At 41.3% G+C, this 19,432-nt stretch overlaps 1 protein-coding gene across 3 annotated transcripts in view; it reads left to right on the forward strand.

Moving 5' to 3' along the window:
* TASP1 (taspase 1) overlaps nt 1–19,432 on the forward strand; it is a 680,735-nt gene that overhangs the window by 204,599 nt on the left and 456,704 nt on the right. The window contains exon 1 of one of the 3 annotated variants that reach the window (XM_053712136.1): nt 536–827. The exons of the other annotated variants lie outside the window; for them this stretch is intronic. The gene's annotated coding sequence lies outside the window, so the exon portion shown is untranslated. Of the gene's footprint in view, nt 1–535; nt 828–19,432 lie in introns of those variants that run through there. 3 annotated transcript variants of the gene reach the window in all.

Raw genomic sequence — 19,432 nt, forward strand, 5'->3', positions numbered from 1 at the left:
ATTATATATATATATATTTTTATTTTTTTTCACCAATTAAATACGTTATATCATTTTATATGCTAACATTTGATTTTATTTTTGTTTACATTGGTATTTGTGTTTCTTTTCCAAATTTCTTTTTCAAATTTCTTTTTACATTATTTGTATTATTTTACATTTTTGCATTTTTTATTTGCTAATATCTTTGATAAGGTTTTCTTAATGCTGTTTAGTAATCAATTAATAATTTTTTCCTTCTTTTGTATATTGTTAACTCACATTACTATAGATATTAGTAGGATCTGTTTTCTTTTATTAATTAGTTGTGTACCTTCTAGCTTCCATTATGGGGATTTTATATGTACTTTGATTTGGCTGTATGTTAATAGGTGTTTCCTTTTTAAGCCTATCATTTTTCAGTACTCCCTTTAAATAGACCTCGCTTTCAGGTATTCAATATGTCTATGATTAAGTGCCACTAGGGGGCACAAAACATGTTATACCTTTATGTTTGTTAGTCTGCCTGCCTTAGTGGCTTTACCTTATACACACATCGTTGCTATTGCTGTATTTTTAACTTTTTTCAATAAATTTGACTTTTTACAAACTACCTTTGAGTACCTGCACTCCCTGTACCTCTTGCAATCTTGTGGGCTGATTCCACCACACCTCGCTACGATACTCCGTCTGTCCAGGAATTATTTAGTCTACTTTTAGCCAGATCTACTTCCGGTTTATCGATGCTGTGACTCGGATGCTGCTTGGACTGACGCCGCCTGTTCACTTCAGTGTTTCCACTATGGGAATCATCTCTGCCGGTCCTGCCCTGAATCTTCACATATTAAGTGAGTCTCTCAAGTGTCTATTGTTAATATGGATTTGCGCTTTTTCTGAAGCAAATTGTTTTGCACATGACATAGCTGTTGTACTCATTATAATTGAGAGCGTGTTTCATTCATTGCAAATTGTTTGCTGAAGTTGCTTCTATTCCTTTGTGTGTGTAGAGGCAAAATTATCGATCGTTATATGCAATTTACACGGCTCCTTTTGTTGCATGTACTTTCATATTGATCCACGTCTCATGTTCTTTCTTCAATGAAAAGTGCAACTTATCCTTCATTATGATGCTTGATTTTTCTCCATTATATTGGTATTAAAAATGCATCTTATTTCTACCTAACCTGGACTAACGTATATGGGACAGCTATTGTGGTTTATTAGGTATAGCCATGGCAGGTGCAGACTCAAACATTTTAGATCCTAATAATCTAAATAATTTTGGGAATATTTCCCACATGTGTGTTACCTCTAATCATGAGGATTTTTTCAATATGGATACAAGGAAGGAATATTTTAACACTTTTTTTTTTCTATGGAAGACCTGGTTACAGATACTTTTGAAATGAAAATACACTTTAAGGCTTTGGAACATTCTTTGTCTATAGATCTTAGACTTATGTGGGACATCATAGCATTAGAAAAGTATATTGAAACACAGAGAATACCTAGGGGATTAAGAATAAAAATCCCTCTTTTCAATTTGATGACCCAGAAGATATGGAGGAGTGGAATTTGGCATTGAATAAATGCTCTTTTACATTAATTAATATTTTGATTAAAGTAAAAAATAAAAAACGGAGTAAGTTGGCGCAGGATATACTGTCACTAAAAGAAGAAGTTCAACTCCTAAAAGACAACACAGAATTCCTATCTTTGAATAAGAAGATGATTGACTCCATTGCCAAACAAGATAAAAAGCAAGCGGCGAGGAAGGAGAAGAAGTTTAAAAGAGATAAGGAAGATTATGAACAGCAGAAAGTCTATAACTGGGCGGCCATCCGCCCACAACAAATGGCAAACAGGAATACAAATAAAAAGCAAATAGGGAATAATAGTAAAAACCAGTTAGCCAAGTACAAAGATGGCCAACATATTCCAAAATCTATACTTAAGAAAGATGGCAAAAATCCCAGAAAAGTTATCTTCAGCGCATCTGAAGAAGAGACCACTGATTCTGAAGCCTGTTTTTCAGGCACTTCCTACTCTTCTAACTGTTCTTCTTTACTATCTTCTCCATCTATTTCTCCATCTTCTTGTGATTTTTTACAGGAGGCGGTGGAGAAAGAGCGAGAGGAATCGGTGCCCCCTGTAGTGTGACCAAAGACACGTCAGTGTACGTCGCTACCAAAAGGAAACGAAAAAGATGGAGAGCCAAGAGAAAAAGGAAAATCACAGAAGGGACATTAACCATACATTGTGATAATCAGCTTAAAAATTCTGTGACATGCAGCAATGTTCTCAATGAGAGTCTTAACATTATGAATTTATCCAAACATGTCTTAACATTAGAAGAAACTAAATTTCTTTCTAAGGGCTTAGGGTTTGCTCCTTCATGCAAATTTTCTAGTTTTAATACACTGTTAGACATTAATTCATATGCAAGCTTACACTTAAAAGGTTTTTAGCACTCACTCCTTCTAATAAAACACAGTTAGAAGTGGTTAATAATTTTGGAAGTACCTCTGCTTCAGATTCTCTTCCTCATCTCCCTTTTGTTGATGCCCAAATGGTTTCAACTCTTACTGATTTATATAGTGGTATAGGGGAGTCTAATGAGCCCGTTAAATTTAAAAGTCCCAATAAGCTACAATCTGACTTCTACCCTATTCATTTTAGAGGTCCCATTATTAATGCATATCACAAAATGGTACAGGAGGATATCCTTAAATTGGAGGATGAAACCACTATAGATGCTATAGACCTCGCTTTCAGTTATTCAATATGTCTATGATTAAGTGCCACTAGGGGGCACGAAACATGTTAGACCTTTATGTTTGTTAGTCTGCCTGCCTTAGTGGCTTTACCTTATACACACAGCATTGCTATTGCTGTATTTTTAACTTTTTTCAATAAATTTGACTTTTTACAAACTACCTTTGAGTACCTGCACTCCCTGTACTTCTTCACTTTCGGTCTGATCTGCGACAGAGGAGATGAAGCGGTTTCTGAGTCCGGTTCATATGAGGTGGTGAGTGCCCTGGCCATTGGTGGTTATAAAGGTGCCTGATCTAGTCTTTTTTCTAAAAAGCTATGGAGGATTCTGACGCGTTAGAGGGTACTCCCTCTTTAGCTAAGTCTTATACCTGTGTTTATTGTATGGTTTTGGTAGACCAGCCTGCGCAACTGTGTTCCACATGCCTTGAGAAGGCTACAACTTCCAAACATAAGAGAATGTCTAGCACTACTGAGCCGTCCACCTCTGTGGGGTCTCCGTCCCGTGAGGTGCGTTCCCCATTGGCGTCCACTATACCATATGCAGCACCCCTGGGTCCGACTGTTGCCCCTTCTGGGAAAATCAATTGGCTGCCGGACTTTGCGGACCAACTTGAAACAGTAGTCGCTAAGGTGATCCATGCTTTGCCGCATTCTGCTAAGTTCAAGCGTAGAGCTTTTCATAGCGGCCCGACCCAGGAGTTGTGTGTGCCGGATGCCTCAGTGGGGTGGTATGATAACGAGGCCCAATCGGACGCGTTGGAAGAGGTGCTGGCTACCTTAGAGGTTCCGGAACCCATACTACCAGAGGAGCCCTCCATTCCTAAGTTGGATAAGGTTTACGAGGACAGGGTGGTTCCCCAGACCTTCCCGGTTCCTGTCAAGATGGCGAACATTATTAAGAATGAGTAGGAGCGATTAGGTTCTTCCTTTTCTCCTTCTCAATTTAAAAAGCTTTTCCCTGTCGCGGAGGCCCAGCTAGAGTTGTGGGGGACCATTCCTAAGGTGGATGGGGCCATCTCCACGCTCGCTAAGTGCACGACGATTCCTTTAGAGGATAGTTCTTCGTTCAAGGAGCCTTTGGATAAGAATTTGGAAAACATATTGCGAAAGATGTTTCAACACATGGGGTTTGTTTTTCAACCGGCAGCGGCGGTAGCCACAGTTGATGGAGCTGTGTCATATTGGTACGATGCATTATTTGATATGATTGAGGGTAAACCCTCTTTCGAGGAGGTGCAGGAAAAGATTAAGGCCCTAAAGGTGGCCAAATCTTTCATTTGTGACGCTAATATGCAGATTATCCGCCTGAATGCCAAGGTGTCCGGTTTTTCGGTTCTATCACGCAGAGCTCTGTGGCTAAAATCTTGGTCGGCGGACATGACCTCTAAGACGAGGCTGTTGTCTTTGCCTTTCAAGGGCAAGATCCTGTTCGGTCCGGGTCTGTATTCTATCATTTCCACAGTTACAAGAGTCAAGGGTGCCTTCCTTCCCCAGGATAAGAAGGCGAAGCCTAAGAGTGCTAATTTTCGTCCCTTTTGCGGGGATAAGGCGCAATGCGCTCAGCCCACCGCGAAAGCGGACCAATCCAAGGATGCCTTGAAGCCTTCTCAAGCTTGGAACAAGTCTAAGCAGCACAAGAAGCCCGCCAAGACTAAGTCCGCATGAAGAGGTGGCCCCGACTGGTCTGTGGACCGAGTGGGGGGCAGATTATCTCTGTTCTGAGACGCCTGGTTGCAGGACGTTCAGGACCCCTGAGTTTCTATAGATATTCGCCCAGGGTTACAGGATAGGGTTCAAGTCATCTCCACCCAGGGGCAGATTCCTGCTGTCAAACCTGTCTTCAAGGCCGGAAAAAAGAGAGGATCTCTACGCTCTAGGGGTTATTGTACCAGTACCCCAGGCAGAAAGGGGTCTATGGTATTACTCCAATTTGTTCGTGGTCCCAAAGAAGGAGGGCACGTTCCGCCCGATTCTGGACCTCAAATGTTTAAACAAGTTCCTGTCCGTTCCATCGTTCAAAAAGGAAACGATCAGATCCATTCTGCCCCTAGTTCAAGAGGGGCAGCTAATGACCTCTATAGACTTGAAGGATGTCTACCTTCATGTTCCGATTCACAGGGACCATTTCAGGTTCCTCAGATTTGCCTTTCTGGATCAGCATTTCCAGTTCGTGGCTCTTCCCTTTGGTCTGGCGACGGCCGGAGTGTCTTCTCGAAGGTCCTGGGGGCCCTTCTAGCAGTAGCCAGATCCCAGGGCATCGCGGTGGTGCCGTACCTGGACGACATTCTGGTTCAAGCGCCGTCATCCATTCTGGCAGAGGCCCACACCAGGGTCCTGCTACAGTTTCTTCAATCTCACGGTTGGAAGATCAATCTAGAGAAGAGTTCTCTGGTTCCCAGTACCAGGGTGGAGTTCTTGGGCTCAATCATAGACTCCGTGTCCATGAAGATCTTTCTCACGGACAAGTGACGCACAAAGATGGCATCTACCTGTCTTGCCCTCCAGTCTACAGTGAGACCATCTGTAGCTCAGTGCATGGAGATGATTGGGCTCATGGTCTCCAGCATGGACATCATTCCATTCGCCAGGTCTCATCTCAGACCTCTTCAATTGTGCATGTTGAGACAGTGGAACGGCGATCATTCCGATCTGTCGTAGCCGATATACATGGATGTGCGGACTCGGCTTGCCCTCTCCTGGTGGATCCCTCCGGATCACCTGTCCATGGGAACATCCTTCCTGAGACCGTCCTGGGAGATTGTGACCACGAATGCGAGTCTGGCGGTATGGGGAGCTGTCTGGGGTGCCAGGATAGCACAAGGGAAGTGGTCTCGCTTAGAGTCCCTTCTTCCAATAAATATTCTGGAGCTTCGAGCGATCTACAACACTCTGGAGGCGTGGCCTTGTCTGAGAGACTTCAGCTTTATCAGGTTCCAGACGGACAATATCACCTTGGATGTGATTTGACCACCTTGACCAACCTTCATTTATTTTTGCTCCATACAGTATTTGTAATGGGTTGAAGCATAGGAGACCTTTTAATTTTAACTTACACTCATGACCATTTAAAGGGACAGTATACACCAATTTCATATAACTGCATGTAATAGACACTACTATACAGAATAATATGCACAGATACTGATCTAAAAATCCAGTATAAAATCTTTTAAAATTCTAATTAGAAGCTCCCAGTTTAGCTCTGTTAAAAAGGTTAGCTGAAACACCCACTGCAAGTGGGAAATAACAGACAATTCCTCCTCCCCCTTCCTCTGCGTATGAAAAATACTTTTTACACAAACGGAAGCAAGCTGGAGGAGGAACACATCAATATTCTCCTAAAACTTTGGGGCTTGGTTAGGAATCTGAAAATAAGAGCAATGTTATTTACAAATAAGCAAAGTATACATTAAAAAAAAAAACAAAAAAAAACTTATGAGCTATATAAATAGATAATCTACAAAACATTTATGCAAAGGAAAAGTGAGTGTCCCTTTAAGTGGTCAGTATTTTTGTGAAGATTTTGCTGGACAACCTAAAATACTGGACTGGCTGGTATAAAACTGGACACCTGAAAACCCTCAGAGCTAGATGTTCCTTTATTTCTTAGACAATAAATATTGAGATTGTTGTCATGTTGTTCTTTTCTGACAAAGAAAATCTACAAAAGCTTAAGGTAATTATTGGTTGTTTACAGTCACCAAGCTTTTTCCACTTATGTGTTTACTTTTATTCAAGCAGCGTTTAGACAAAAGGACTTACAGACTGCTTTTCTTTAGACTTAGGCAAGATGTTATTTCAAAAATATATATAGTAATTTCCCTTTAACAGATTTCATGTATCAGTGGCCTAATCTGATCTTCAATCTATTTTTGTTTCAACAGTTTTTTTCTTTTTCTCCACTGCCCTTAATTTAGTTTTGTTACATATATATGCAGTTCAATGAATAACAGAGAGGTTCCATTTAGATTGTTAAAATCCTTTAATATTTGTTTTATGAACAAAGTTCATCAAATTAAATAGTCAATTTTTTTCTGGAATATAGTTAGCACTTATGTTTAATAAATCATTAAATTCTCCAAGTTTCTCGCTAAAAGGAGTAGTAAATTTCAACTTAAATTTTAATGAATAAGATAGAACATCCAATTTTAAAGAAGTTTCCAATTTACTGCCCTGCTGAGAGCTAGCTGCTGATGGTTGGCTGCACATATATACCTCTTGTCATTGGCTCAATCGATGTGTTCCACCAACCCCCAGTAGTGCATTGCTGCTCCTTCAGTAAAGGATACCAAGAAAATGGAGCAAATTTGATAATCAATGTAAATTTCGTTTAAGATATATGCTCTATCGGAATCATGAAAGAAACATTTTGGAGTATATGTCCCTTTAATTCCCACTTTTATTACTTTATCCCCTCTCTAGCGACCCAAAAATGAAAATTATAGCAATCGTCATTGAATTATATTCTACATCTGTGTAAGCCATTTAGATCACAAATTAGGTTATAATATTCAGCAAAATATTTCCCTTACACCTGGCATCTCTTTGATGGCCACAATTCTTTCTTAGCAAATCATGTCTTATTTAACAACAAAACATAAAATCAGTATTAATTTGTTTAGCATACTCCTATAACCTCAGGCTTTCTTTTTCTCTTCTTTTTCTCAATCATTTTCTCTTCCTGCATTTATCTACTCCAAATATACTCCCATCATATACGATGCAGGACAAATTAAACGCACACAACAAATGCATCTTATGAGCGGAAAAATAACATTTTATTATTGTACTGTTGTTTGCACTTAACTGTGTTTGATACCAAAAATTGATTAAACACATGGGCCCATAGTTATTAAGGTCTGGTGGACCTGATCCGACACTGCGGATCAGGTCCGCCAGACCTCGCTGAATACGGCGAGCAATACACTCGCCGTATTCAGCATTGCACCAGCAGCTCACAAAAGCTGCTGGTGCAACGCCGCCCCCTGCAGACTCGCGGCCAATCAGCCACCAGCAGGGGGGTGTCAATCAACCCGATCGTACTAGATCGAGTTGTATTGTGGCGACGTCTGTCCGCCTGCTCAGAGCAGGTGGACAGGTTATGGAGCAGCGATCTTTGTTACCGCTGCTTCATAACTGCTGTTTCTGGCGAGCCTGCAGGCTCGCCAGAAACACGGGGCATCAAGCTCCATACAGAGCTTGATACATATGCCCCATAAAGTCAGCACTAGAACAGCAATGTACTGCACTTCTGGTGAGCCAATGACAAGAGACAAATGTGTGCAGCCACCAATCATCAGCTAGTTCCCAGTAGTGCATTGCCTCTCCTCAGGATATTTGCATATGTTATTCAACAAACTTCACCAATAGGACAAAGTACATTAGATAATAGAGGTGAATTTAAAAATGTCTTAAAATTAAATTAAGGTTTCATTTAGACTTTCATGTTCCTTTAATGACATACTCTGAAATACTAAAAACAATATAGCATAGGATGTTGTAACAATTTACAGCTCCCTAAAAGGAACACTGACATTAATAGATGTAAAAGAATGCCATTTTATAATAAACTTACTCCACCATGTTTATCTTTATATCAGTATCTTAACATTATGTTTCTGTTTGCTCAAAATCTCATTTGTAAACATATTTTTAATACGAATGACTGCTTTTTCCTTAAAGGGACATGCCACCCACATTTTTTCTTTTATGATTTAGAAAGAGAATGCAATGTTAAATATCTTTGTAATTTACTTATATTATCTAATTTGTTTTATTCTCTTGATATTCTTTGATGAAAAGCATATCTAGATATGCTCACTAGCTGCTGATTGGTTGCTGCACATAGAAGCATCATGTGATTGGCTCACCATGTACGTTGCTTTTTCTTCAAATAAGGATATTTAAAAAATGAAGCAAAATAAATTATGGAAGTAAATTGGAATGTTGTTTAAATTTCTATTCTCTATCTGAATCATGAAAGAAAGATTTTGGGTTTAGTGGCTCTTTAACTTCGAAATTATTCTAACGTCAATTTTTTTTAATCAAAACAAAAGTTGCATAGTTTGCTTCCAGAGAAGGTATTCTTGTTCCTAATTTGTTTTACTATCTTTCTGGTTTATAACCATGATGCATTTAATCGGAAACAAACCTCCTATTTTTCAATGAGTAATTTGTCTACCTTGTTTAATGCCCCCTCTAGGTGACTTGGTGATATTGATATCTCCAATTTATTCCAAAAGTCTTTCTTTTTTCCTTTATACTGTGCTTATTACCTTTAAATAAGCAATGATTATGTATTCTGAAATGTCTTTCAGCTCACTACAAATAAGCCAAGATATTAAAAGTTTAATTCACAATAACTCCAGTTCCATTCTTTAAAGCAAAATAGTATATATATATATATATATATATATATATATATATATATAAAAAAAAATGTCTATTTAAAAATAAAAAGAACATATTCCGCAATGTGAAAACATTGGAATGTGAAATATTTACATTACAGATTTTGCTGTAGTGTAGCGGTTCCCACCCGCTCCCTCCCCGTGCACGCCCCCGCCCCCACCCTCCCGTGCACGTGCGTACGTCCGTGCGCGCCCCCGGACATCCCCGCCCACAATCTCGCCCCCCTCCACATGACCAGGGCCATGGATGGCCGCCACCCGCCTCCCTAGTCTGCTCCCACCCACCAACGAGGAAAGCCACGATCTCCGGTGCAGAGAGGGCCACAGAGTGGCTCTCTCTGCATCGGATGGCTACCAAAGGTTATTATTGCAGGATGCCTCCATATCGAGGCATCACTGCAATAACCTTTGAGCAGCTGGAAGCGAGCAGGATTGCTTCCAGCTGCTTTCCACACCGAGGACGTGCAGGGTACGTCTTTAGGCGTTAACTGCCTTTTTTTTGAGGACGAACCCTGCACGTCCTCGGTCGTTAAGGGGTTAAAGTGAATGTAAATTTTGATGCTAAAGTGCCCGGTTTTTAAAAATTTTATTAAAAACAGGGGCACTTTAATTCATCAAAATTTACATTTCACTCCTGTTGTGAAAAAAAACTTACCTTTTAATCTTGACAGCAGCTCCATCTTCCTCCACCCATTGCAAAGCCTCTTCCTGGGTTTAAAATGAGGAATCCGGCTTCCTCCAATCATGGCGTTGAATCAGACACTGATTCCCCTGGGGGGAAGCTGTTATTGGAGGATGACCTATCCATCATTTCTGACATCAGAAATGGCTTGCAACGACCGGAGGAAGCTGGAGCTGCTGTCAAGTTTAAAAGGTAAGGTTTTTTTTCACAACAGGAGTGAAATGTAAATTTTGATGAATTAAAGTGCTCCTGTTTTTAATCAAATTTTTAAAAACCGGGCACTTTAGCATCAAAATTTACATTCACTTTAAAGGGGACTGTAAAGTAAAAATGAAGTATTCTTGATTCAGATAGAGCATGCAGTTTTAAACAGCTTTCCAATTTACTTATATTATCAAATTTACATTGTTCTCTATCTGTATACTTTGCTGAAGAGTAAACTTAGGTAGGCTGATAGGACCGCAGGGACCTGCATGTGTCTTTAGCAGTCTATGGCAGCAGTATTTGCATCATTGTATAACACTGCAATAAAAAGTGTTGCAAACTGCTGCCAGATTAAGACATGTGTACGATTCACCTAGGGTTATCCCTTAACAAAGAATACAAAGAGAACTAAGCAAAGTTGATAATATACATAGAGTGGAAAGTTGTTTAAGATATAATATTGTGTCCAGTGAATTTTATTTTAATTTTTACTTTACTTTTATAACATATTGATTGCATACATTATTTATAATTGTTTAAATTGAAATTGCAAGCTGTGATCCAAATAAAATAAGGTATTAAACTTAAAGGGACATTATACACTAGATTTTTCTTTGCATAAATGTTTTGTAGATGATCCATTTAAATAGCCCATCTGGAGTGTTTTTATAGTTTGCTTATTTTTTATGAACATTGTGCTGATTTTCAGACTCCTAACCAAGCCCCAAAGTTGTAGATGTATACTGATGTCTTCCGACTCCTGCTTGCTCCTGTTTGTGTAAAGGGTCTTTAAGTAAGCACAAGTCTCTCAGAAAGTACAGAACCCAGCAGTTACTGTTGGTGAGGTATGTTGTGAAATGTCCAGGAACAAGAGAGCATATATAATTAATCACAAGTCTCTCAACAAGCACAGAACCCAGCGGGCACTGTTGGTGAGGAATGTCCAGGATCAAGATGGTATATATAAGTAAGCACAAGTCTCTCAGCAAGCACAGAACCCAGCGGGTACTGTTGGTGAGGTATGTTGTGAAATGTCCAGGAACAAGAGAGCATATATAATTAATCACAAGTCTCTCAACAAGCACAGAACCCAGCGGGCACTGTTGGTGAGGAATGTCCAGGAACAAGATGGTATATATAATTAAGCACAAGTCTCTCAACAAGCACAGAACCCAGCGGGTTCTGTTGGTGAGGAATGTCCAGGAACAAGAGAGCATGTAGAAGTAAGCACAAGTCTATCAGCAAGCACAGCATATGTCTTTGATCTCAGCAGTAGTATACGCATACACAAGTATCGTTGGATAGGTCTTGGGTATGCTTATACTACTGCTGAGACCAAAGACCTCTGCCGTGATACTTGGGTATGCTTATACTACTGCTGAGACCAAAATATCACAGCAGAGGTCTTGGACATAGCAGTAGTGTAAGCATACACAAGTATCACGGCAGAGGTCTTTGGTCTCAGCAGTAGTATAAGCATACATAAGTATCACAGCAGAGGGCTTTGCTCAGTGGCAGGATAAGCATACCCAAGTATCTCAGCAGAGGTCTTTGATATCTGCAGTGGGATAAGCATACCCAAGTATTATAGCAGAGGTTTTCGGTTTCAGCTGAAGGACAGGCATACACAAGTATCAGCAGAGGAGCAGGAACCAGGAAAGAGGACCTTCCAAGGCAATAACTCAGTACAGAGTGAGGTACTGAGTAGCCTTTTATAGGAACTTCCACACCTGCACCCTCCAGGTGGGAGTTCCTGAAATTAGTGCCTGGCCCTTTAAATCTAGGCAGCGTGAAGTTATATGAAAATTGGTGTATAATGTCACTTTAATTATTATGAAGATTACTTTTTCATATTACCAACTGTCTATACAGTCATAAGAAATTTATAGTAGTAAAATAAGCATTTACTAAATCCATCTTGCAATTTCCTCTCACCTTGAAGTTGTTCACAAACCTTGAGAAATAGATTATTTCTCCAACATAGGTGTGTCCGGTCCACGGCGTCATCCTTACTTGTGGGATATTCTCTTCCCCAACAGGAAATGGCAAAGAGCCCAGCAAAGCTGATCACATGATCCCTCCTAGGCTCCGCCTACCCCAGTCATTCTCTTTGCCGTTGCACAGGCAACATCTCCACGGAGATGGCTAAGAGTTTTTTGGTATTATCTACTCTGGATGATTGTGACAATTTGGTCATTCCAGAGAAATTATGTAAGATGGACAAGTTCCTAGAGGTTCCGGTGCCCCCCGATGCTTTTCCTATACCCAAGCGGGTGGCGGACATAGTAAATAAGGAGTGGGAAAGGCCCGGCATACCTTTTGTTCCTCCCCCTATATTTAAGAAATTATTTCCTATAGTCGACCCCAGAAAGGACTTATGGCAGACAGTCCCCAAGGTCGAGGGGGCGGTTTCAACTCTAAACAAACGCACTACTATTCCTATAGAAGATAGTTGTACTTTCAAAGATCCTATGGATAAAAAATTAGAGGGTTTGCTTAAAAGGATGTTTGTTCAGCAAGGTTTCCTTCTACACCCAATTTCATGCATTGTTCCTGTCACTACAGCAGCGTGTTTCTGGTTCGAAGAACTAGAAAAGTCGCTCAATAAAGAATCTTCGTATGAGGAGGTTATGGACAGAGTTCAAGCACTTAAATTGGCTAACTCTTTTATTTTAGATGCCGCTTTGCAATTAGCTAGATTAGCGGCGAAAAATTCAGGGTTTGCTATCGTGGCGCGCAGAGCGCTTTGGCTAAAGTCTTGGTCAGCGGATGTGTCTTCCAAGACAAAATTGCTTAATATCCCTTTCAAGGGTAAAACACTGTTTGGTCCTGATTTGAAAGAGATTATTTCGGACATCACTGGGGGAAAGGGCCACGCCCTTCCTCAGGATAGGTCCTTTAAGGCTAAAAATAAGCCTAATTTTCGTCCCTTTCGCAGAAACGGACCAGCCTCTAATTCTACATCCTCTAAGCAAGAGGGTAATACTTCTCAACCCAAACCAGCCTGGAGACCGATGCAAGGCTGGAACAAGGGTAAGCAGGCCAAGAAGCCTGCCACAGCTACCAAAACAGCATGAAGGGATGGCCCCCGATCCAGGACCGGATCTGGTGGGGGGCAGACTTTCTCTCTTTGCTCAGGCTTGGGCAAGAGATGTTCAGGATCCTTGGGCACTAGAAATAGTTTCTCAGAGTTATCTCCTGGAATTCAAGGAACTACCCCCAAGGGGAAGGTTCCACAGGTCTCAATTATCTTCAAACCAAATAAAAAGACAGGCATTCTTACATTGTGTAGAAGACCTGTTAAAGATGGGAGTAATTCATCCAGTTCCAATAGGAGAACAAGGGATGGGGTTTTACTCCAACCTGTTCATAGTTCCCAAAAAAGAGGGAACATTCAGACCAATTTTAGATCTCAAGATCCTAAACAAATTTCTCAGGGTTCCATCGTTCAAAATGGAAACCATTCGAACGATCCTTCCTACCATCCAGAAAGGTCAATTTATGACCACGGTGGATTTAAAGGATGCGTACCTACATATTCCTATCCACAAGGAACATCATCAGTTCCTAAGGTTCGCTTTTCTGGACAAGCATTACCAGTTTGTGGCACTTCCATTCGGATTAGCCACTGCTCCGAGAATTTTCACAAAGGTACTAGGGTCCCTTCTAGCAGTTCTAAGACCAAGGGGCATTGCAGTAGTACCTTACTTGGACGACATCCTGATTCAAGCGTCGTCTCTGTCAAAAGCAAAGGCTCATACGGACATCGTTCTAGCCTTTCTCAGATCTCACGGATGGAAAGTGAACATAGAAAAAAGTTCTCTGTCCCCGTCAACAAGAGTTCCCTTCTTGGGAACAATAATAGATTCCTTAGAAATGAGGATTTTTCTGACAGAGGTCAGAAAATCAAAACTTCTAAGCTCTTGTCAAGTACTTCATTCTGTTCTTCATCCTTCCATAGCGCAGTGCATGGAAGTAATAGGATTGATGGTTGCAGCAATGGACATAGTTCCTTTTGCACGAATTCATCTAAGACCATTACAACTGTGCATGCTCAGACAGTGGAATGGGGATTATACAGACTTGTCTCCGACGATTCAAGTAGATCAAAGGACCAGAGATTCACTCCGTTGGTGGCTGATCCTGGACAACCTGTCACAGGGAATGAGCTTCCGCAGACCAGAGTGGGTCATTGTCACGACCGACGCCAGTCTGGTGGGCTGGGGCGCGGTCTGGGAACCCCTGAAAGCTCAGGGTCTATGGTCTCGGGAAGAATCTCTTCTCCCGATAAACATTCTGGAACTGAGAGCGATATTCAATAGTCTCAAAGCTTGGCCTCATCTAGCAAAGGTCAAATTCATAAGGTTTCAATCAGACAACATGACGACTGTTGCATATATCAACCATCAGGGGGGAACAAGGAGTTCCCTGGCGATGGAGGAAGTGACCAAGATAATTCAATGGGCGGAGGATCACTCCTGCCACTTGTCTGCAATCCACATCCCAGGAGTGGAAAATTGGGAAGCGGATTTTCTGAGTCGTCGGACCTTCCATCCGGGGGAGTGGGAACTCCATCCGGAAATCTTTGCCCAAATAACTCAATTATGGGGCATTCCAGACATGGATCTGATGGCCTCTCGTCAGAACTTCAAGGTTCCTTGTTACGGGTCCAGATCCAGGGATCCCAAGGCGACTCTAGTGGATGCACTAGTAGCACCTTGGACCTTCAACCTAGCTTATGTATTCCCACCGTTTCCTCTCATTCCCAGGCTGGTAGCCAGGATCAATCAGGAGAGGGCTTCGGTGATCTTGATAGCTCCTGCGTGGCCACGCAGGACTTGGTATGCAGACCTGGTGAATATGTCATCGGCTCCACCATGGAAGCTACCTTTGAGACAGGACCTTCTTGTTCAAGGTCCATTCGAACATCCAAATCTGGTTTCCCTCCAACTGACTGCTTGGAGATTGAACGCTTGATTTTATCAAAGCGTGGGTTTTCAGATTCCGTAATAGATACTCTTATTCAGGCTAGAAAGCCTGTAACTAGAAAGATTTACCATAAAATATGGAAAAAATATATCTGTTGGTGTGAATCTAAAGGATTCCCATGGAACAAGATAATAATTCCTAAGATTCTATCCTTTCTACAAGAAGGTTTGGAGAAAGGATTATCTGCAAGTTCTCTGAAGGGACAGATCTCTGCTTTATCTGTTTTACTTCACAAAAGGCTGGCAGCTGTGCCAGACTTTCAAGCGTTTGTTCAGGCTCTGGTTAGAATCAAGCCTGTTTACAGACCTTTGACTCCTCCCTGGAGTCTTAATCTAGTTCTTTCAGTTCTTCAAGGGGTTCCGTTTGAACCCTTACATTCCGTAGATATTAAGTTATTATCTTGGAAAGTTTTGTTTTTGGTTGCAATTTCTTCTGCTAGAAGAGTTTCTGAGTTATCTGCTCTGCAGTGTTCTCCGCCCTATCTGGTGTTCCATGCAGATAAGGTGGTTTTGCGTACTAAGCCTGGTTTTCTTCCGAAAGTTGTTTCCAACAAAAATATTAACCAGGTGATTGTTGTACCTTCTTTGTGTCCGAATCCAGTTTCAAAGAAGGAACGTTTGTTACACAATTTGGACGTAGTCCGTGCTCTAAAATTCTATTTAGAGGCTACTAAAGATTTCAGACAAACATCTTCTTTGTTTGTTGTTTATTCTGGTACAAGGAGAGGTCAAAAAGCAACTTCTACCTCTCTTTCTTTTTGGCTTAAAAGCATTATCCGATTGGCTTATGAGACTGCCGGACGGCAGCCTCCTGAAAGAATCACAGCTCATTCCACTAGGGCTGTGGCTTCCACATGGGCCTTCAAGAACGAGGCTTCTGTTGACCAGATATGTAAGGCAGCGACTTGGTCTTCACTGCACACTTTTGCCAAATTTTACAAATTTGATACTTTTGCTTCTTCAGAGGCTATTTTTGGGAGAAAGGTTTTGCAAGCCGTGGTGCCTTCCATTTAGGTGACCTGATTTGCTCCCTCCCTTCATCCGTGTCCTAAAGCTTTGGTATTGGTTCCCACAAGTAAGGATGACGCCGTGGACCGGACACACCTATGTTGGAGAAAACAGAATTTATGTTTACCTGATAAATTACTTTCTCCAACGGTGTGTCCGGTCCACGGCCCGCCCTGGTTTTTTTAATCAAGTCTGATGAATTATTTTCTCTAACTACAGTCACCACGGTATCATATGGTTTCTCCTATGCATATTTCCTCCTGTACGTCGGTCGAATGACTGGGGTAGGCGGAGCCTAGGAGGGATCATGTGATCAGCTTTGCTGGGCTCTTTGCCATTTCCTGTTGGGGAAGAGAATATCCCACAAGTAAGGATGACGCCGTGGACCGGACACACCGTTGGAGAAAGTAATTTATCAGGTAAACATAAATTCTGTTTTTAGCTTAATAGATTGAACACACACAACTATCATACGCCTAGATTTAGAGTTCTGCGTTAGGGTTAAAAAGCAGCGTTAAGGGGTCCTAACGCTGCTTTTTAACGCCCGCTGGTATTTAGAGTCAGACAGGAAAGGGTCTACCGCTCACTTTCTTTCCGCGACTCGAGGCTACCGCAGATCCCCTTACGTCAATTGCGTATCCTATCTTTTCTATGGGATTTGCCTAATGCTGGTATTACGAGTCTTGGAAGAAGTGAGCTGTAGAGCCTCTACCAACAAGACTCCAACCGCAAAAAAAGTCAGTAGTTAAGAGCTTTATGGGCTAACGCAGGAACATAAAGCTCTTAACTGCTGTGCTATAAAGTACACTAACACCCCTAAACCGAGGCCCCCCACATCGCAAACCCTATAATTAATTTTTTTTTAACCCCTAATCTTCCAAACGGACATCGCTGCCACCTACATTATACCTATGAACCCCTAATCTGCTGCCCCTAACATCGCTGACACCTACATTATATTTATTACCCCCTAATCTGACCCCCCCAACGTCGCCGCCACCTACCTACACTTATTAACCCCTAATCTGCTGACCGGACATCGCCACCACTATAATAAATGTATTACCCCTAAACCGCCACACTCCCGCCTCGCAAACACTATAATAAATTTTATTAACCCCTAATCTGCCCTCCCTAACATCGCCGCCACCTACCTACTATTAACCCCTAATCTCCTGCCCGCAACGTCGCCGCTACTATAATAAAGTTATTAACCCCTAAACCTAAGTCTAACCCTAATTTATTTAATAAATCCTAACCTAAGTTACAAATACACCTAACACTACACTATCAAAAAATTAATTAAATAAATTACATACAATTATCTAAACTAAAATACAATTAAATAAACTAAACTATAGTACAAAAACAAACACTAAATTACAAAAAATAAAAATAAAAATACAAGAAGTTTAAACTAATTACACCTAATCTAAGCCCCCCAAAATAATAAAATGCCCTACCCTGTCCTAAATTACAAAGTAATCAGCTCTTTTACCAGCCCTTAAAAGGGCTTTTTGCGGGGCATTGCCCCAAAGTAATCAGCTCTTTTACCTGTAAATAAAAATACAATCCCCCCAACATTACAACCCACCACCCACATACCCCTACTCTAAAACCCACCCGATCCCCCCTTAAAAAAACCTAACACTACCCCCCCTGAAGATCACCCTACCTGGAGCCGTGTTCACCCAGCCGGGCACCGATGGGCCAGAAGTGGACATCCGGAGCGGCAGAAGTTTTCATCCGATCGGGGCAGAAGAGGTCCTCCAAGCGGCAGATGTCTTCATCCAAGCAGCATCTTCAATCTTCAATCAACCGGAGCGGAGCGGAGCCATCTTGAATCCATGCGACGCGGAGCCATCCTCTTCATACGATGTCCTAAGGCCGAATGTTCCTTTAAATGACGTCATCCAAGATGGCGTCCCTCGAATTCCGATTGGCTGATAGGATTCTATCAGCCAATCGGAATTAAGGTAGGAAAAATCTGATTGGCTGATGCCATCATCCAATCAGATTGAAGTTCAATCCAAATGGCTGATCCAATCAGCCAATCGGATTGACCTTGCATTCTATTGGCTGTTCCGATGTGGGTGGTGGTGGGTAATTTTGTAATTATTTTAACTAGGTAGCTATTAAATAGTTATTAATTATTTAATAGCTATTGCACCTAGTTAAAATAAATACAAAGTTGCCTGTAAAATAAATATAAATCCTAAAATAGCTACAATGTAACTATTAGTTATATTGTAGCTATATTCGGGTTTATTTTATAGGTAAGTATTTAGTTTGAAATAGGATTCATTTATTTAATGATAGTACATTTAGTTTGTTTAATTTAAATTATATTTAAGTTAGGGTTAGGGTTAGACTTAGGTTTAGGGGTTAATAACTTTATTATAGTAGCAGCGACGTTGGGGGCGGGAGATTAGGGGTTAATAATTGTAGGTAGGTGGCGGCGATGTTAGGGAGGGCAGATTAGGGGTTAATAAAATTTATTATAGTGTTTGCGAGGCGGGAGTGCGGCGGATTAGGGATTAATACATTTATTATAGTGGCGGCGATGTCCGGTCGGCAGATTAGGGGTTAATAAGTGTTGGTAGGTGGTGGCGACGTTGGGGGGGGCAGATTAGGGGGTAATAAATATAATATAGGTGTCAGCGATGTTAGGGGCAGCAGATTAGGGGGTTCATAGCTATAATGTAGGTTGTGGCGGTGTCCGGAGCGGCAGATTAGGGGTTAATAATATAATGCAGGTGGCGAGGATGTCGGGGGCGGCAGATTAGGGGTTAATAAGTATAAGGTTAGGGGTGTTTAGACTCGGGGTTCATGTTAGGGTGTTAGGTGTAGACTTAGAAAGTGTTTCCCCATAGGAAACAATGGGGCTGCGTTAGGAGCTGAACACTGCTTTTTTGCAGGTGTTAGGTTTTTTTTCAGCCAGCTCAGCCCCATTGTTTCCTATGGGGATATCGTGCACAAGCAAGTTTTTCCAGCTTACCGCTACCGTAAGCAACGCTGGTATTGAGGGTTGAAGTGGAGCTAAATTATGCTCAACGCTCCCTTTTCTGAGGTTAACACAGCCATTCAGACAACTCGTAATACCAGTGTTGGCTTAAGGGTGCGCTGGAAAAAAAAGGAGCTTTAGCACCGCGGGTCTTTACCGACAAAACTCTAAATCTAGGCGAATGACTTTTAAATCATCAAGGAGTATGTATTAAGAATAATATATTCCACAGATAAGATCTGACAATATATTAACCTACAAACAGTAGAACAGAAACAATGTTCCATAATTACCCTGGAGGACTGTCTCTGCTAAACAGTGATGGCAAGCAATAATATTGTTGATTCAGATAGAAACCTTCATGTCAAAGAATCACATA

Source organism: Bombina bombina, chromosome 4 (genome assembly GCF_027579735.1).
Source record: "Bombina bombina isolate aBomBom1 chromosome 4, aBomBom1.pri, whole genome shotgun sequence".
In the NCBI taxonomy this organism is placed as follows: Eukaryota; Metazoa; Chordata; class Amphibia; order Anura; family Bombinatoridae; genus Bombina; species Bombina bombina.